This window comes from Zootoca vivipara, chromosome 5, assembly GCF_963506605.1.
Source record: "Zootoca vivipara chromosome 5, rZooViv1.1, whole genome shotgun sequence".
Taxonomy (NCBI): Eukaryota; Metazoa; Chordata; class Lepidosauria; order Squamata; family Lacertidae; genus Zootoca; species Zootoca vivipara.
The window spans coordinates 93,342,855-93,361,258 of record NC_083280.1 but is presented as its reverse complement, the minus strand read 5'-3'; the positions used below and the strand labels follow the sequence as shown (position 1 = coordinate 93,361,258).

Sequence of the window (18,404 nt, the reverse complement as noted above, 5' to 3'; positions counted from 1 at the left end):
ACCATGGCTACCATTTTAGTAGCATAAATTAGGAGTGTCCAGAGATTAAAGAGTTGTAGTTGATTAACTACCTGTATTGAAATGGACTATATAACTGTAAATATATTCACAAAAAGGCAAAATCTTATACAGAGATCTTTTCAAAGATATTGAAAGAGTGAAATAATTTAGGATTTAATAAATTAAAGTACCACTCCTTGTTAGGGCAGGCAAAGATTATTGTTTTCATTCTCCTTACTTGGTTAAAAATGGCTTTAAAGATAAACGAGGGTACCATTCAATCTCTGTTCTGCTGATTAAAATTTGCTCCCACTGATTAATCAACTACCAGTTCAACATACAGACTTAAGAGAATTATTTGCTTAACAGACATGGCAAAGAATGCATGGCATGTGTCACCTGAAAACACCAATGACTGAGCTGTAAAAGAGAGTATAGTTCTAAGCAGAAATCTTGTAATAAGCTTTTAAAAAATTAATTTAATACCTAGAATAAAATCCAACTGCTAATAGATATTCACAAGGCTGACTCTGGCTAAAATAATTAGGGATAAAAGCTCTTTTAAAGAGCACCGGAAAATATAACTCACTGCATGTTGTGTGTTGTTGTACTATAGATTGAACTCTTACACATAAAGCACCAAAGGCTGCAATTTCAAAACTATAATTTTTGTGGAAGATAACATTTTTTACTTTCCATTTTTGGACAAAGTTAAAGAGAACAGTAATGATTACTTTCCTAAAAGTTTTCAATGTTTTTGGGATACATTAAGTGCGAGAGTCTGAGGAATGACCAAGCCAATTTTTACCTTGTTAGATGTGCCACTTATTTCAAAGCAAGAATGATGCACATCTGTTGCTGAAACTCTAAGAGGACGTTCAAAAGTCAACAGACGCACATACTTAATTCTCTCCACTGAACTAAGTGGGAGCTAAAAATGCTTAGCTTTGGCTTGACTATGCCCTGACTTCTGTGGTAAGTCTCTACCATGTTATAGTGGGAAGCAAGGAAACCTTTCATAGAATCATAGAATTGTAGAGCTGGGAGGAATTCTGGTGGTCATCTAGCCCGATGCCCAGTGCCATGCAACACCGCCCCAAAAATCCCTTCTCATAGTTTGCAGTCCTGCTAAGCCAAAAATCTGCAGGACATGGAACAACTTCATGCTGTCCTCCTAGGTGATTTCCAGTATGGACCAGAGAAGGGAATTCCACCAGTTCCTATAGAATATGCATGCCATAAATATTACAGTCCTCAGAAACGAGCAGTACTCCGAAGGGATACGGAATAATACTGCCTTTTTAATAGAACCATACAATTATAGTGTTACAAGTGGCCACTATGGTCATCTGGTCTAACCTTCCTGCAATGCAGGAATCTTTCACCCAACATGGGACTCAAACCCACAATCCTGAGATTAAGGCTGGATCTATATATAAAACCACTAGGGGGGGGGAGCTCCCAAGGCAATCTGTCATTGACTTTGGATTCTGCTCTACAGCACCACCTGTGTTGCATTTTTATAACACATTTTAACGTTATAAATTGACCTGTGTAGCTGAGTCTAAAGAGGCTCATGCTCTACCAACATAGCAAAACTAGAGCTTACATACAATAATTAAGTTGTCTCTCTCTTACTGAGAGCTAGTTTTGTGAAGCTACGAAAGGAATGAGAGGAACCACAAACAGACTCCCTCTTCAAAGATCGACAGAAACAGTCCCTCCCCCATTGTTTCCATCTCTTCCTTTGTTATAACACCCCGGTGGCAGTGAAACCTCCTGCAGTCAACTGATCAAGTGGCACAGTTGTTGTTTAGTCATTTAGTTGTGTCCGACTCTTCGTGACCCCATGGACCACAGCATGCCAGGCACTCCTGTCTTCCACTACCTCTCACAGTTTGATCAAGATCATGTTAGTGTGGCACAGAATGAGGGTCAAATTAGACATGCTATGCAATGTTGCCTGGGGTCTACAGATGATTTTTGCTATAAAAACAGTGGATGGGGGTGATATTGGGTCTGTGGAGTTGAGGGAGGGGGATTTAATCACAGCTGAATCACTGCCCACCCTATGGCTGCTATTTGAAATTATTGCCATTAAAAACCTTATTGAAGAACCATGCTCCAGCCCCTTATATGCTGCTTCCCACCTGCAGATTTGAACAAAGGCATTTTTGTAAAGAATTTATAATCTACTTGGGGTGGGATGGGGACATGAAGCAAAGCCCAGCAGTTATAATCCCAAGCAACACTCCAAATCAGCTCAAAATCCACTTTCCTGAGGCAAAATTAACTTGCCCAATAACATGGCGCCTACTCACAACTGTCTCTAAATGAAATCGTACTAGATTTCTTGCACTTGCCCAAACTGCAATTCCAGAAAGCATCAGCTACAAATATAAATGTGTTCTCCCCACCTTTCCAATCAAATCTGCAAAAGGATCCCAACTCCACCACTGGTGTAATTTGGGGCTGGAAAATAATATTACCTTTCCTCAGTTGACAGGCTATATATCCCTACAGATAGGCAATGTTTTGCAGGTTAGTCAAGTATAGATAAGAAGTCCTAGCTCTGAAGTAATCCCAATAAGTGGAACTCCATTTTATAGCTCTTATTTTTAAACACTACTTTTCAGTAAGTAGTGGCGCTGTGGGTTAAACCACAGAGCTTAGGGCTTGCCGATCAGAAGGTCGGCGGTTTGAATCGCCACGACGGGGTGAGCTCCTGTTGTTTGGTCCCAGCTCCTGCCAACCTAGCAGTTCGAAAGCATGTCAAAGTGCAAGTAGATAAATAGGTATCGCTCCAGTGGGAAGGTAAACGGTGTTTCCGTGTGCTGCTCTGGTTCGCCAGAAGCGGCTTTGTCCTGCTGGCCACATGACCTGGAAGCTGTACGCCGGCTCCCTCAGCCAGTAAAGTGAGATGAGTGCCGCAACCCCAGAGTCAGTCATGACTGGACCTAATGGTCAGGGGTCCCTTTACCTTACTTTTCAGTAAAGTGCATATGTAAGGTCTGTGCTTATACATCTCCGCTTAGTCTCTGTTGTACAGTTTTCTACAGCAGGTTTTCCAGTGAAGAAACAAATGTAAAATCCCTTTTTCCCAACGTGCACAGGTTTTTAAAAAGTGCCTTGTCAGTGCATGTTAGATTTTGAGAACTGCGTGCTCATTTGAAGCCTGTAAAGTAAAAGAAAGTTTCTATGAACCTTATTATGTCATCAGCCTCTAGGCTGTTGGTTCCCTGTCAGAATGGTTTTCTGTAAAATTGAATTTTGTACCGTGAAGTCATATGCCTCAGTTTTAGCCTTGTCTTCTCCTCAGTTAACCTCATGCCCTGAATACAAGCTTCTTCCCGGGGCCATCTTTTCAGTTTGCCTGCAACCCATATTTATTAGGGACCTAGAAATGGACATTCCGCCCCATTCCAGTCTAACACTAATGCTCTCTGCAATAGTATTGTAAGAAATCCAGTAGCCAATTTGATTATTTCAAATCAATATGCCATATTCAGCCCCTCTCACCTTTGCCTCCCTGCCCTCTAGCCTCCCTGATTTCTTGATTTTTTTTGGGGGGGGGGGTTTGCTCTATTTCACACTACTTGTCCTTGGTAAATCTCTGATCCTCTTGCTAAAACTGCCATTCTTCCAAATTTCACAACCACATCTCTGCAAGCCTGATTTGCATTTTCAAAACAATACGAGAACTGAAGCACAGCCATCTTTCAGAATTCTCTGAATTTTCAAACGCAGTTCTCTTGCCAAGTGTACAAAACATGAATAAAAATGCAAATATTGGTGAAAAAAACATACAAAAATGCATTCTTTTAGAAGAAATATTGTTGCAAAAAACTGTATAATAGGAGAAATTTGCATTATATTGCTGATGAATTTTCATGAGGACTTTTTTTAAACAAAATAAAGAAATCACAAATTGATGTGGAGATATGGAAAACTGAATTTAAGATTGGAATAATGAGAAACTGAGAGAAACCCAAGCAACAGATTTGACAGTCTCTAAGCACAGACCCAACACCCACAAAATACAAAGGTTAATTTTCAATATTAATGTTGCCATTTTTCTTTTCTTGCTGTTCAAACTTTATATTTCCTCATTGCAGCTCTTTCCAGGAGGGAAGTTTTACATGCTTAGTAAACAGAGCTGTTCTGTTTACTAAGTACCTGGAGTACTGTGTCCAGTTCTGGGCACCACAGTTCAAGAAGGATACTGACAAGCTGGAACGTGTCCACAGGAGGGCAACCAAAATGGTCAAAGGCCTGGAAACGATGCCTTATGAGGAACGGCTTAGGAAGCTGGGTATGTTTAGCCTGGAGAAGAGAAGGTTAAGGGGTGATATGATAGCCATGTTCAAATAGTATATAAAAGGATGTCATATAGAGGAGGGTGAAAGGTTGTTTTCTGCTGCTCCAGAGAAGCGGACAAGGAGCAATGGATTCAAACTACAAGAAAGAAGATTCCACCTAAACATTAGGAAGAACTTCCTGACAATAAGAGCTGTTCGACAGTGGAATTTGCTGCCAAGAAGTGTGGTGGAGTCTCCTTCTTTGGAGGTCTTTAAGCAGAGGCTTGACAGCCATATGTCAAGAATGCTTTGATTTCTTCACGTGATTCCTGCTTGGCAAGGGGTTGGACTGGATGGCCCTTGTGGCCTCTTCCAACTCTATGATTCTAATTTATATCTACGTTTGTAAAGGAATAGCTTTGACATTTTGAATAAATCTTTTTCTTAGATCTTTATAAAGGGCAGCAATACATGAAGCAGAGCTGGCTCTGCCATTAGGCAGATTGAGGCAGAAGCCCCCAAAACAGCAGCTTGAGGCTGCCTTGACCAGCCCTGCTCTGCCTCCACTGCCGGTTCAGAAGTGGTGCTGGTATCAGTGCCGATTTCGGCTGAAATTGCATGAGATTTTGTGTAATTTCAGTGAGATCTCCTCCAAAATGGGTGCCAATGCCAGCGTCACTTCTCCCCCAGTGGCGGAGGCAGCACGGGGAGCAGAGAAGTGGTGCCAGTGGCATACATGACCTGAGATCCTCTATTTCACTTCATTTTGTGGAGTGTCCCCGTAATTCCCATCTAAGAATGCTCAAGGCAGAGTTTCAAAGTGTTGGATGGCGAAACCTTTTAAAAACACGATTAGGTAGGTAAGTGTTTAAAAAATACACTTGCAGGACATGATCTCTTTTGCATTATTATTATTGTTGTTGTTGCAATTATTAATAATATTAATTGTGGACTATGGAAACTTACACTGGTCCTATCACCTCCTGGCAAATAGAAGGGGAAGAAATGGAGGCAGTGAGAGATTTTACTTTCTTGGGCTCCTTGATCACTGCAGATGGTGACAGCAGTCACGAAATTAAAAGACGCCTGCTTCTTGGGAGAAAAGCGATGACAAACCTAGACAGCATCTTAAAAAGCAGAGACATCACCTTGCCGACAAAGGTCCGTATAGTCAAAGCTATGGTTTTCCCGTAGTGATGTATGGAAGTGAGAGCTGGACCATAAAGAAGGCTGATCGCCGAAGAATGGATGCTTTTGAATTAAGGTGCTGGGGGAGACTCTTGAGAGTCCCATGGACTGCAAGAAGATCAAACCTATCCATTCTTAAGGAAATCAGCCCTGAGTGCTCACTGGAAGGACAGATCGTGAAGTTGAGGCTCCAATACTTTGGCCACCTCATGAGAAGAGAAGAATCCTTGGAAAAGACCCTGATGTTGGGAAAGATTGAGGGCACAAGGAGAAGGGGACAACAGAGGACGAGATGGTTGGACAGTGTTCTCGAAGCTACGAACATGAGTTTGACCAAACTGCGGGAGGCAGTGCAAGACAGGAGTGCCTGGCATGCTATGGTCCATGGGGTCACAAAGAGTCGGACACGACTAAACGACTAAACAACAATGGAAACTTAAAAATATAATATTAAAATCAGTATTAAAATATAATCAAAATTATATGTAACTAGGAGTACTTTTTGCAATGAACCCAGTGGCCTGGTTTCACACAGCACAAAATACCAAAGGTTGGTTTGCCATGGCTGTGCAAAGGTGTGGATTTCTCTGTGTGTTTCTCTCGTATTTGCTTCTCTCCTCCCTGGTCCTGTTTATTGCTGCCTGTGTTGAGCTAAGCAAAGGTTGGCCTTAGACTCATGGCTAAGCATCATCCTTATTAACCATGAGTGGTAGCCAAAGTTGGTTAATGACCATGGTTAGCAAGGAGGTAGCTTAACCATGAATGAGTCCCAGTTTGGATGGCACACTAAGCCAAACCTTGTGCTTAGCAGAACAGTTGTAAAGAGCCCAGACATTTGCACAGCCTCAGAAAGCCACAGTTTGGCTTACTGTGTCACGTGAAGCAGGCTGGTGATTTTTTAAAGTCAAAGTTGTGATTCGCATGATTAAGCAAAAGATCAAGATTTTAAGCGCCAAATATTGTGAGAGATACAGCTGAAGGTGTTCTCTGCTACTGGCTAATGTTGGAAATAGGTCAAGGATCTGACCTAGTGTTAGCAACAGATCTTTGTGATAGTAGCATCCATCGTGAAAACCAGGCGTTCGCATTTCAGATACCCCATGCTTCACATTCTCTAAATTAAAGATCTGCATTTTGTATTCACAGTCTTAACATGTCTTTTCTATGAAAATAATTGATTATAAGTAGTAAAAAGGACGCTTGGCAAATCCACACTGTGATCAACTCCTGCCCAGAAACCAATGTCCCCACTGTGGAAGGACGTGCGGATCCAGAATTGGCCTCCACAGTCACTTACGGACTCAGTGTTAAAACCATGTTTATGGAAGACAATCTTACTCGGCTACGAGTGATCGCCAAAGAGCATGTTACCAGAGCAGAAAGAAAATAATCTCAGTAATCATATTTGGTGTGCAGCTGATAGCAACATGGTCACATGGCCTGTTGTTGCTATGGCACTATACCTTTCCCAGGTTCTTTTAAGCAGGCTCCCAATTAGCTGACTGAAAGAATCTGCATTTACTTACAGTACATTCATAACAAATGAACATGCCAGGCAAGCTTAATTAAATGGCAGTATATGACCTCCCATTCATATTATTATTGTCTTGAATTGATAGGCACCATTGTGTATAACCGTCTCATTTTAACCATACAGCAATGAAGAAACACTGGGTTGCATTCATTTGGGAAATAATCAAATGATTTTTAATTACCATTTATACCAACTTTGAACAATCATGCATTATTCTAATCTAAATCTTTCAACTAGCCTTTTGGTCTCTTGTACACGTCATCATATGGCTTGCATCAGTACTGCAAATGCTCTCCACTCTCATTTAACCCACCTCTGATCTTCCACAATCCTTCGAAATACTCTTGTCTCATTACTATTGTACCTTTTCCAGGAGGCACATTAAAACAAATTCACAGAGGTGAGGGGCTGCAGAAGGTGGATTAAAGCTGCTGGAGAATACAGGAAGCATTAGGGGGACCTGATCCTTGAATACTTAAGCTCCAGCCTCTGGAAATGGCCTGGAGTGGACAATGCAGCAGATATACAGTGGTACCTCGGGTTACAGATGCTTCAGGTTACAGACTCTGCTAACCCAGAAATAGTACCTCAGGTTAAGAACTTTGCTTCAGGATGAGAACAGAAATCGCGTGGCGGTGGCGCAGCAGCAGCAGCAGGCCCCATTAGCTAAAGTGGCACCTTGGGTTAAGAACAATTTCAGGTTAAGAACGGACCTCCAGAACGAATTAAGTTCTTAACCCAAGGTACCACTGTAAAATGATTCTGTTCCTGCAGGCCATGTCCGGAAGGGATATCATTCATTAGTTCTACCAGCCCCTTGTATACCTCACCTCTAAGAAGTCATGGAGCTGGAATGCAGAGTAGGCAGCGGGTCCACAGTAGATACAAGGAGTGCTTCCAGACAGGTGTTTATTGTGGGATCGGTGCTCCTCATGCATGTAAATTTTTCACAATGTCTACACAATGTCATTGGGCACAAAATGTTTAAGTCTTTGTTACATTGGGTTAAGCCAGGGGTCAGCAAACTTTTTCAGCAGGGGGCCGGTCCACTGTCCCTCAGACCTTGTGGGGGGCTGGACTATATTTTGGAAAAAAATATAAACGAATTCCTTTGCCCCACAAATAACCCAGAGATGAATTTTAAATAAAAGCACACATTCTACTCATGTAAAAACACCAGGCAGGCCCCACAAATAACCAAGAGATGCATTTTAAATAAGAGGAAGCATTCTACTCATGTAAAAACATGCTGATTCCTGGACCGCCCACGGGCCGGATTGAGAAGGCGATTGGGCCGCATCCGGCCCCCGGGCCTTAGTTTGGGGACCCCTGGGTTAAGCGCTGCGCAGCCAGCAGATGCCGAAAGACATGTCCCATAGGTTCCCCACTCCTGCTCTGGGATCATCACCAAACTTAATATCACCTTGTCGAGTTTCACCAAAATATTTTGCATGAAACTGGTATCTAATGCAGCAGAATTCAGAAAAAATGTGGACTTTTCACATTATTAATGCAAAACTCAAAGTGAGCCAATTACTCTAATGACTTGCTGGGGTGAGGCAATTCCATATAACCAAAGAATAAAATAACAAGTATAAAAGAGAAGCTAGATTTGACCTTGGGTTTTGTTTTTTTCATCCATCACTAAAATGGTGTTATTAGCTCCTCAGTTTCGACAAAATGCACAGCATTTAAAATCAATGGGTAATGAGTTTGCTGAAAGAAATTAGAATTAAAAGGGAAAGGAAAGGAAAGGAAAGGAAAGGAAAGGAAAGGAAAGGAAAGGAAAGACTCCTATACCTTTGTGCTGCAATAAGCAATTTGTTTTATATAACTTGTCAGCAGTAACTATAGTAACAAAATAATTTAAGAAAGTACACATCTGCAACATTACCTAATGTGCTATTAAAGCTTTCTCTTGGAAAGATGAAACCCCTCTTAAGTTTCATTGGTTTTTTTTTGGGGGGGGGGATATAGCCACACAATTTCAAAAAGCAACCAGTTAATCCTACCGGTGGCATTTATGTGATACCCTAGAAGCCTGCAGGGCTGTATCTGAGCTTCTGGATGGGAGCTACATGGACAGAGATGTCATTTGCATGAACTACTGCCTCCATGTGTAGCCTGTGCAGGCAACAGCATCAATTTCAACAATCATGGCAGCTCGGAAAAAAATACACTGTTGAGGGGAGAATGGGCTACCCCAATTTGCAAGATTCATGAGCCCTGTTTAGACATGTGGCGATGCTGCTTGATACAAATGTGAGCTCTTCAGAACTTCCATTTGCGTACATGGGGCTTCCAGGAAGTGGGGACCAGTTCTAAGCAATCTTGATTGAGTAAGAATGCGCATCTCTGACCACAGAGCCAGGGAAACCATATGTTGTAAGAGAAATTTAACAGTCTCCTCCACAAGATGTCACTTAAAATTACCTGAGATGATTTCAAAGTGTTCTAGCTCTGCTCCAGCACTCTGGTGTGCTCTCTCTCTCTCTCTCTCTCTCTCTCACACACACACACACACACAGCATTTTTCACACGTGCAGGACTGCTGTGTCTTGGAAAGCTCGTCACTGAATATAGGACCTCTACTTTTTCTGGCCTGGAAATGAATGGGCTGGACTTGCTCGCACAAAGCTTTCTGCACATTATGATTACGAATCAATTTCTGTACCACTTAATGCCAAAACAGGCTTCTAAGTGACACCATAATTATAGAATGACACCATAATTATAGAACACAATAAAGCAATTCCATTAAAATATTAAATATAAACATCCAATTAAAATATGCAACAAAACAACCCCATTAAAACACAGCCGTTAAAACAGGAAACTCAGGTGAAGATACGCGCATAAATATTTACAGGAGTCTCCAAAGAGTTTCCCCCACTTTGGGATGACAACTGCCCTGTGGCCAGGATTAGGTGGGGTTTTTTGTCAGTCTTCTGCAGCCTCTTCAGACTGGTTGGCAGAGCAAGGAGAGTCTGCTCAACCCCAACGAAGAGTTCGGCTTCTGTCCACAACCCCCCTGACAGCTATTATGACCAGAGAAGTACCCCTGGTCTGACGCCTGCTCCCTTCTAGATGGGACATACCTCTCTGCAAAAATATGAAAATGATTACATTTGTGAAATGCCTTTTTAAAAAATAAAATATTGCCACATGCTGGTGTTGATGTTGGGCTTTAGGGCAGTCTGCCATAAATAAAACGAGACAAATAATACATCTTTCATTTACTGCAAACTACCCTGAATGTTTTTTGTAAAGAATGTCACAATACAAAGGAGTAAGTTAACCTTACTAAACTAAATCTGAATACTATTGATCATTTATTGTCACCAGATGGTGGAAATGGATATGAAAATGGTACTTAAGGATGAGTGAGTCATTGCATAAGCACTTCACTCCCCCCCTCCTGGAAAATGTGTCTCCTTCCTTACTTTCCACTCCATCACATAATTATGTATCCAGGCAGTAGCTTTCTTCATCTGTATGCTTGCAGTTGTTTCTGACCCTTTGTTTCCACCTCTGGTATACTCAGAAAACACTTTCTGTAGCCCACGGCTTCTCCATGCAAAGAAGTTTGTGGTTTTTAAGCTTTCCCCCAACCACTCAGCATCCTGATTATTATTCACTGCCTCCCACATGAGGCCTGTGTATCTATCCCAAGGTTGCCGAGGTGGAAAATACCGTGTGATATGAAGGAAGCTAATAACCTCTGTTTAGTCCTCTTAGTAATCCTCCCAAATGTTTGTTCCTGAAGCTGATGGCCTACTGATCAGCACCCAAACTTAAGATTCAGCTGAACGAAGTGCGAGTGAATTGTGTCGGTTACTACCAGGGCATATAGAATTGTTAGACGTCACCCCAATCTCTGAACAGTGCAGGATTCAGGGGTTCCAGGCACAGGGTTTGTGTTTCCTTTTGGGAAAATGAGACACAGTGGAGATTGCTGTGTCTTTATGGTATATGGTTTATTTACACATATATACAAACTGAGCCTACGCTGGAGGGGTTCACAGCATTAGCAACCCAAGAGGTTCCAGCTTCTTCCTTGCTCTGCAGTTTGCCTTCCTAGGCCGTATAACACCCAGCTTACTCTCACCACACTAATATAAGTGCTGGCTTTTTCTAACACAGGGAGAGACCCCATTCCTTTCATCCTCTGTTGTGTAAATCAGTGGTCCTCAACCCCCGGGCCACGGACCGGGATCGGTCCGTGGATCGATTGGTACCGGGCCGCCCAAGGAACATTAAATACAATTAAATTAAAATTATTAAATCAAAAAATATAAATAAAATATAAATAATCAATGCCCCCCCTCGGCGGGCCACGAAACAATCAACGCCCCCCCCCCCAGCGGGCCGCAGTAAAATTATCAAACGTTGACTGGTCCGCGGCGATAAAAAGGTTGGGGAGCACTGGTGTAAATGACCCATTACGCCAGGTTTAACACCTCAATGGAAATTATTTAACACTTATCTCATGTTGATTCCCTAGGAATTGTCTAATACGGGCTAAGTTACACACTTGTTAATTCCAAGGAATTAAAAGCATCTAACACACAGCTCAAATACACACATGGGTCTAGCTATCGCCTCACGTCGCGATGCCCCAAGCCATAATTAAATTCTAGAACCTACAAACCTGTAACAGTATAATGAAAAAGAAATGAGTCAATCTATTGCTTTCCCCTTCCTCTGAGCTTCTCCATGGCATCTCTTTCACCTGGTCTGACAAATATGTTTAGGAGAAGGTAGAGAGAGGAGCAAAGCATCTGAAACAAGATTACCACTAAGTTGCATCAAATCAGTAGCTATTGATCTGTTTTCTGTATATGTGTGTGCGTGTGTGTATGTATGCGTGTAAGATTTTTAGGAACATTGTTTTAAATGTAACACTGAAAAATTGGGAGACATTATGGTAACCTTCAGTATAGAAATTGCTTCTGCATAGTGGCTAGAGTTATTTACAAACACAAACTCTCCCTTTAAGAAAATACAGTGATACCTTAGTTTGCGAACAGCCTGGTTTGCATACGTTTGGATTACAACCCATTGATGACAATTTTTTTTGGAGGCCTCATTGGCGAAAGCGCGCCTTGGGTTACAACTTGTTTTGGTTTACAAACGGACCTCTGGAACGGATTATGGTTGTAAACCAAGGTACCACTGTACACACTTCTCCTTAGTCTATGCCAGGCATCCCCAAACTTCGGCCCTCCAGATGTTTTAGACTACAATTCCCATCTTCCCCGACCACTGGTCCTGTTAGCTAGGGATCATGGGAGTTGTAGGCCAAAACATCTGGAGGGGATGCCTGGTTTATGCGCTCAATAGCTGTTTGCTGTCTTGTCCTATTATATTATTCTTGCCTAAAATGCATTATATAAATTACATTTTCAGATACGCTTTCCTGGGAAAGATGAATTATCAAATTACATTATATAAAGGCAGGCATGGCCATGATGAAACATGAGAGCTTGGATGATTGAAGCTGCAGGAAGTTCAGCGGACCATATATTAAATGATGCAGACCTAGAGAATCTAGAAGATGGAATTTGAGAACAATGGTAACATTTTGGAGCTCAGAAAAATAGTTCAACACACCCTTTTTACCTAGAGCTGAAGCTTCCTAGATGCGCAAGGTCACAGAACTTCCATGAGTTCAAAGAATGGTCTACTCTAAAGGCTTCAATTTTTTTAAAAAAATAGGGTTTCATGAGGTTTTTGTTGTTGTTGTGAGTGTGTGTCTTAATTACAGTGCTGATATACAGTGCCTTTGCCTTCCCTCATTGTCTTCATGTACCACACCATGCAGTTTTTGCAATTTCACAAGAAATTGCCATCTTTGACCTGGTTTGCACAAATGAACTTGATTAAGCCTCAGGCTCCAATGCTCTCCTGCCCCCTCAGATCCTTCTTCACCATATCCTAAGTAATAGACAGATTCAGGATCTAGAAGGGGAACAGGAAGTGTTAGGACAGGAAGTCTGAACACTCTCCCCCACGGCAGCTTCGTAAGAGCATATTTTGTGGGCATGTCAAGAATAGAATTTGGACCTTATCTCTGAGCAGACTGGTGGGAGAACCCCTAGAACTGAACCTAGACTAACTTACCTCTAGCCTAAATTCTACAAGTAAAGGTAAAGGTAAAGGTACCCCTGACCATTAGGTCCAGTCGTGACCGACTCTGGGGTTGCGCGCTCATCTCGCATTATTGGCCAAGGGAGCCGGCGTATAGCTTCCAGGTCATGTGGCCAGCATGACAAAGCCGCTTCTGGCAAACCAGAGCAGCACATGGAAACGGTGTTTACCTTCCCGCTGTAGCAGTTCCTATTTATCTACTTGCACTTTGACGTGCTTTCGAACTGCTAGGTTGGCAGGAGCTGGGACCAAGCAACGGGAGCTCACCCCGTCACAGGGATTCGAACTGCCGACCTTCTGATCAGCAAGCCCTAGGCTCAGTGGTTTAACCACAGCGCCACCTGGGTCCCCCAATTCTACAAGTACTTTATGCTAATAAAATGTCCATTGTTTGCCTGAGATCGGAAGCCAGAGTAGAACCTCCAGGTTTGACCCTGGCTTGTTTCAACGGAACATAATTTACACTGCCCACAGTTCCTGGTTCGGATGTATCAACTATCTGTGATGAATTTAAACTAGAACATGGATGCTTCTAGTGTCCTCTTCTGATCCATACTGGGAATGGGAGGCAGAAGCAGAACGCCAAACCATCGCTTGGCATTACACCCAAACTGGGCCCATTATCACTTAATCATGTAATTAGGGTTGCCAGACTCAATAGTGGACAGGACTTCTGTGCCTTTAATTGCCCTGCTCTCTTTTGAGTCTGGAAACCTTAAAGACAAACCAGCAGACCCTTTGTTTAATTTCCAAGCAAAGGTTCTGCTGGTTTCTCTTTAAGGTTTCCAGACTCAAAAGAGAGCAGGGCAATTAAAGGCACAGAAGTCCTGTCCACTATTGAGTCTGGCAACCCTACATGTAATACAAAAATTCACATGGAAGGTACAACTTTTGAACTAGGCTCTGTCAACTGACTTGCCATTTATGCTGCTGCAATATTAATATTAAAGTGGGTTATTTGGACAAATAAATCTTATCAAAGTACTATATCTCTAAGTTCTAGAATAAAGCAGCACTTGCAAATCAGCATTTAGCAGCAACTCATTTCCCTCCCTGTTTAGGAAGCTTTAGTTGGCAGTGTAACACTAATGAATTTCATCCAATAATGCAGCACATGGCACCAGTGTGGCTCTAACTTTCGAGGAGAGAGACTTTGCAGTATTTGTCTTCTATAGCTGTCCGCTGCAGCCCACTCTGCCTTTGTGATTCAGTGAGATGGTCTGATAAACTTGCTAGCAGGAATAATGCCATCAGAACAGATGGGCCTTAGTGGAGGAAGCAAAAGGCCACGTGTACTAGCATCTAGGGGGTTTGCTCAGAATTCAGGAACGTAGCCAGGAATGATCTACATTGTGCAGGCCATCCAGAAATAAATGTGCCCCTGTGGCCAAGAGGAGATGTCACAGTTAATTTTAGTTTTTGCTGTGATTAACACTTGAAGTCACAAAGATAAACTCCATTTTGACTGCAGGTGTGACCAATCTGTGAGGTGTTCTTTTTGAACATTCAGTTACTAAAAAGGTAAAGGTAAAGGACCCTGAAAGTTAAGTCCAGTTGTGAACGACTCGGGGGTTGCGCGCTCATCTTGCTCTATAGGCTGAGGGAGCCGGCGTTACTCTGCAGACAGTTTTCCCGGGTCATGTGGCCAGCATGACTAAGCTGCTTCTGGCAAAACCAGAACAGCACACGGAAATGCCGTTTACCTTCCCACTGTAGTGGTACCTATTTATCTACTTGCACTTTGACGTGCTTTTGAACTGCTAGGTGGGCAGGAGCTGGGACCGAACAACGGGAGCTCACCCCGTCACAGGGATTTGAACCGCCGACCTTCCAATCGGCAAGCCCTAGGCTCTGTGGTTTAACCCACAGCGCCACCTGTGTTACTATAACCCCCAAAATATTTCTATGACATGAGAGGTTTGATCTATGTTGCATTTAATTCTACATGGATCTTCAGAAACACACCTCAGTACTCCTTAAAGCTTAGTTTTTCCTCTTCACTTCTCTCATGACTAGGGATGGAGGATAAATTCAAATAAGTTTGCATTGAAAAGCAGACTTAGCTGATTCAAACTCTTTGAAGCAATAAGTGAACAGAAACACAGCCAATCCTTTGAAATTTGCGTTTCTCTGAATTTTAAAATGCAATTCTCCAGCGAAGTAATTTGTACAAAAAGTGCATAAACTATGGTAAAGTCCATATAATTGCATATAATAATAAATGTAACATTAAAAATGCATCACATTAGAGAAATATGCATACAAAAAGGCAGTGCTTTTTTTCCCTTAAAAAATGTTTAGGGGTAATCTCATTTTCCTACTGAAATTGAAATACTGCCCCTCAATGAGGCCACATACAAATAGTGGTGAGGCAAGAACTCAGGCCGCAATAATAATGTATTCCTGTTAATGGTTCAAATGATACAATAGTTTCAAATAGTCTCTTCTGTTTCGGCCGTGTTTCGGAGATTCTTCATCAGCAAGTCTTATAGTCAGACGTGTACACGTGTAATTAAGTTCTTAACCAGAGGTACCACTGTACTGGGTCTAGGAACTCACCTTCAGGACCAATTTTGAATATCACTTTGAAATTATTGATGCTATGTGGCCTCAATTATATATTTGAAGCATAGTAGAGTTTATTTGTAAATAGGGAACTGATATGGAAACGCTGGGAAGTTTATTGTGTTTTTATGTTTGTTTGTGTTTTTTAGGGTTTCTTTTTTCTTTCTTGTTCTTTTTAGATTTTTTTCTCTTTTTCTTTTCTTTCTGTTTGTATTATAAGTTTGTTTAATTTTGTATAATTTGGATTTGGGGTGTATTTGTGTTGTGTGGATTCATGTTGATTTATGTTGATTTATATTGATTTTATGTTCAGTACTAAATAAAGATATTTTCAAAAAAAATATTTAAAAATATATATTTGAAATTTTAATTTACACTGGCTGTGTAACAGTGGCGGGGTGTGTGTGCGCCCAGCACAATACAGTGGTACCTCGGGTTAAGAACTTAATTCGTTCCAGAGGTCTGTTCTCATCCTGAAGCAAAGTTCTTAACCTGAGGTACTATTTCTGGGTTAGCGGAGTCTGTAACCTGAAGCGTTTATAACCCGAGGTACCACGATGGCACTCAAGATGGCCTACAGATAAAAACAAGAACTGCTAAAAACATTTTTAAAACCATTAAACATTAAGAGAATTATAACTACCGTATATACATATATAAAATCTGTTTAAAACATACCAATAATTAAAAACAAAACAAAAACAAAACCCAACCCCAACCTTTGGCATGGCACCAGCCCTTTCATGAAAAGCAATCAATTCCCCAAAGCCTGTTGGAACAAGGTCTTCATCTGCAAGCAGAAGATAACAAAGGAGCCGCTCTGGTTCCAGAATCTGGGAGCAGCCACCAAGAAGGCCTTCCCATGAAAATCTCAAAACCAAGGTAGGTACCTATGAGGGAATACAGTCTTTCAGAAAGCTTGGACCTAAGCTGTGCAGGGCTTTACAGGTCATTGTTGTTGTTTAGTCGTTTAGTCGTGTCCGACTCTTTGTGACCCCATGGACCACAGCACGCCAGGCACTCCTGTCTTCCACTGCCTCCCGCAGTTTGGTCAAACTCATGTTCGTAGCTTCAAGAACACTGTCCATAACCAGCACTTTTAATTGTGCTTGTAAATAGATACGCTCTCTCTGCTGGCAGGACCCACCTGTGGGCGATTGCTGACAGCCGAGTCCCTTTAACTCTCCCCAATTCTCCCCTCGCTACTTTGCTTTCCCACACATTTGTTTCCCCAACCCTATACTTCCTTATGTGCTTCTTCTTCCTTTGAAAAAAATGTTTTCATTTTCTAATGTTTTTGTTGTTGGTTTCCCCCAAATAGCTTCCCTCCATATTTTAAAGAAAATGTGCTGATTTAAACATTATCTGTACTATAAATTAACAGCTGCAACAATATAGTAAAGGTAAAAAAAAATGTCACTTTTAAACCTGTTGTGACGTGGGGTTTGTGATTTCAGCTCTCTTGACAAAACATGCTGGAGACAGTTCTCTAGTAACAGCTCTTTATTAAAGTGAACAAGACTGAAGACTGAGGAGAGGAAAGCTACATTTATAGGGACAGGGGACTAGCTAGGAAGGGATACATTTTGGAGGGAACAATATCAAGCAATCACAGTGCTGCCTTTTGGAGGAAACCAATAAGACAGAGGATCCAAATACAGCAGCTTAAATGAACCAATAGTAGCTGTACCCTCTGGAACCAAAAGGCAGTTACTTTATCCTAATGCAAATACAGACAATAATAATACAGATATAAAATCCTTTGACTCAATACACAACACCCCTCCCCCCCCTAGTGAGCACAGCAGACGTAATCCCTCAGGTACTGTGGGGTCCTACAACTTCTACCTGATCTCCTGACAACAGGTGTTGCAGGTTCTGGATTGGGTGTTACCTGTGGTGGAGGGGCTGCTATAGGGGTTTCATCAGGAACAGATGGAGTCCCAGACATCTCAGGGTCCCCGACCTGTACCTCATCATCATGAGGACTAGCAGACCCTGGTTCATTTGCTGAAACCCCTGGTGACTGTACCTCTGGACCATTTTCACTCTGGTCTTGCAGCTGTGCGTCATTAGCCAGGGATGAATTATCTGACTCCTCCCTGCTGAGCGCCCGGCGCCTCAGCTGATCTATATGTCTCTTCCAAACTTGCCCATTTTCCAAGGTCACATAATAGGACACAGGTCCACTTGCCCGGGTGATCACACCGGCCACCCACCGCGGACCTCGTGAATAGTTCCTCACCCAGACCAGATCTTCAGGGGCGAGATACCTTGTTGTGTCAGTCTCAGCCTGGGGGGTTGCTCTTGAATTACGGTTTGGCATTTTATCTGGGTGGACATAATCCAGCACCGTTACCAGTCTTCTACCTAAGAGCAGCTCGGCTGGCGACTTGCCCGTCGCAGTACACGGCGTCGCATGCTGCAAAAATAACATTCGCGCAATGCGAGCCGACCAGTTACCCTCCATTAAGCGCGCAATGGATTCTTTGGCTGTTCTTACCATGCGCTCAGCCTGCCCATTGGAGGATGGGTGAAAGGGCGCGGATGTGACCCCTCTTATAAAGTTATCAGCCAAGAATGCCCTGAATTCTTGGGATACAAAAGCTGCCCCATTATCTGATACAATGGTCTCAGGTAACCCGTGGGTAGCAAACAGCTGCCTCAAC

General features: G+C 42.3%; 1 protein-coding gene across 1 annotated transcript in view; it reads right to left on the bottom strand.

Moving 5' to 3' along the window:
• PCLO (piccolo presynaptic cytomatrix protein) overlaps positions 1-18,404 on the bottom strand; it is a 230,630-nt gene that overhangs the window by 129,050 nt on the left and 83,176 nt on the right. The gene's annotated exons all lie outside the window — the stretch shown is intronic.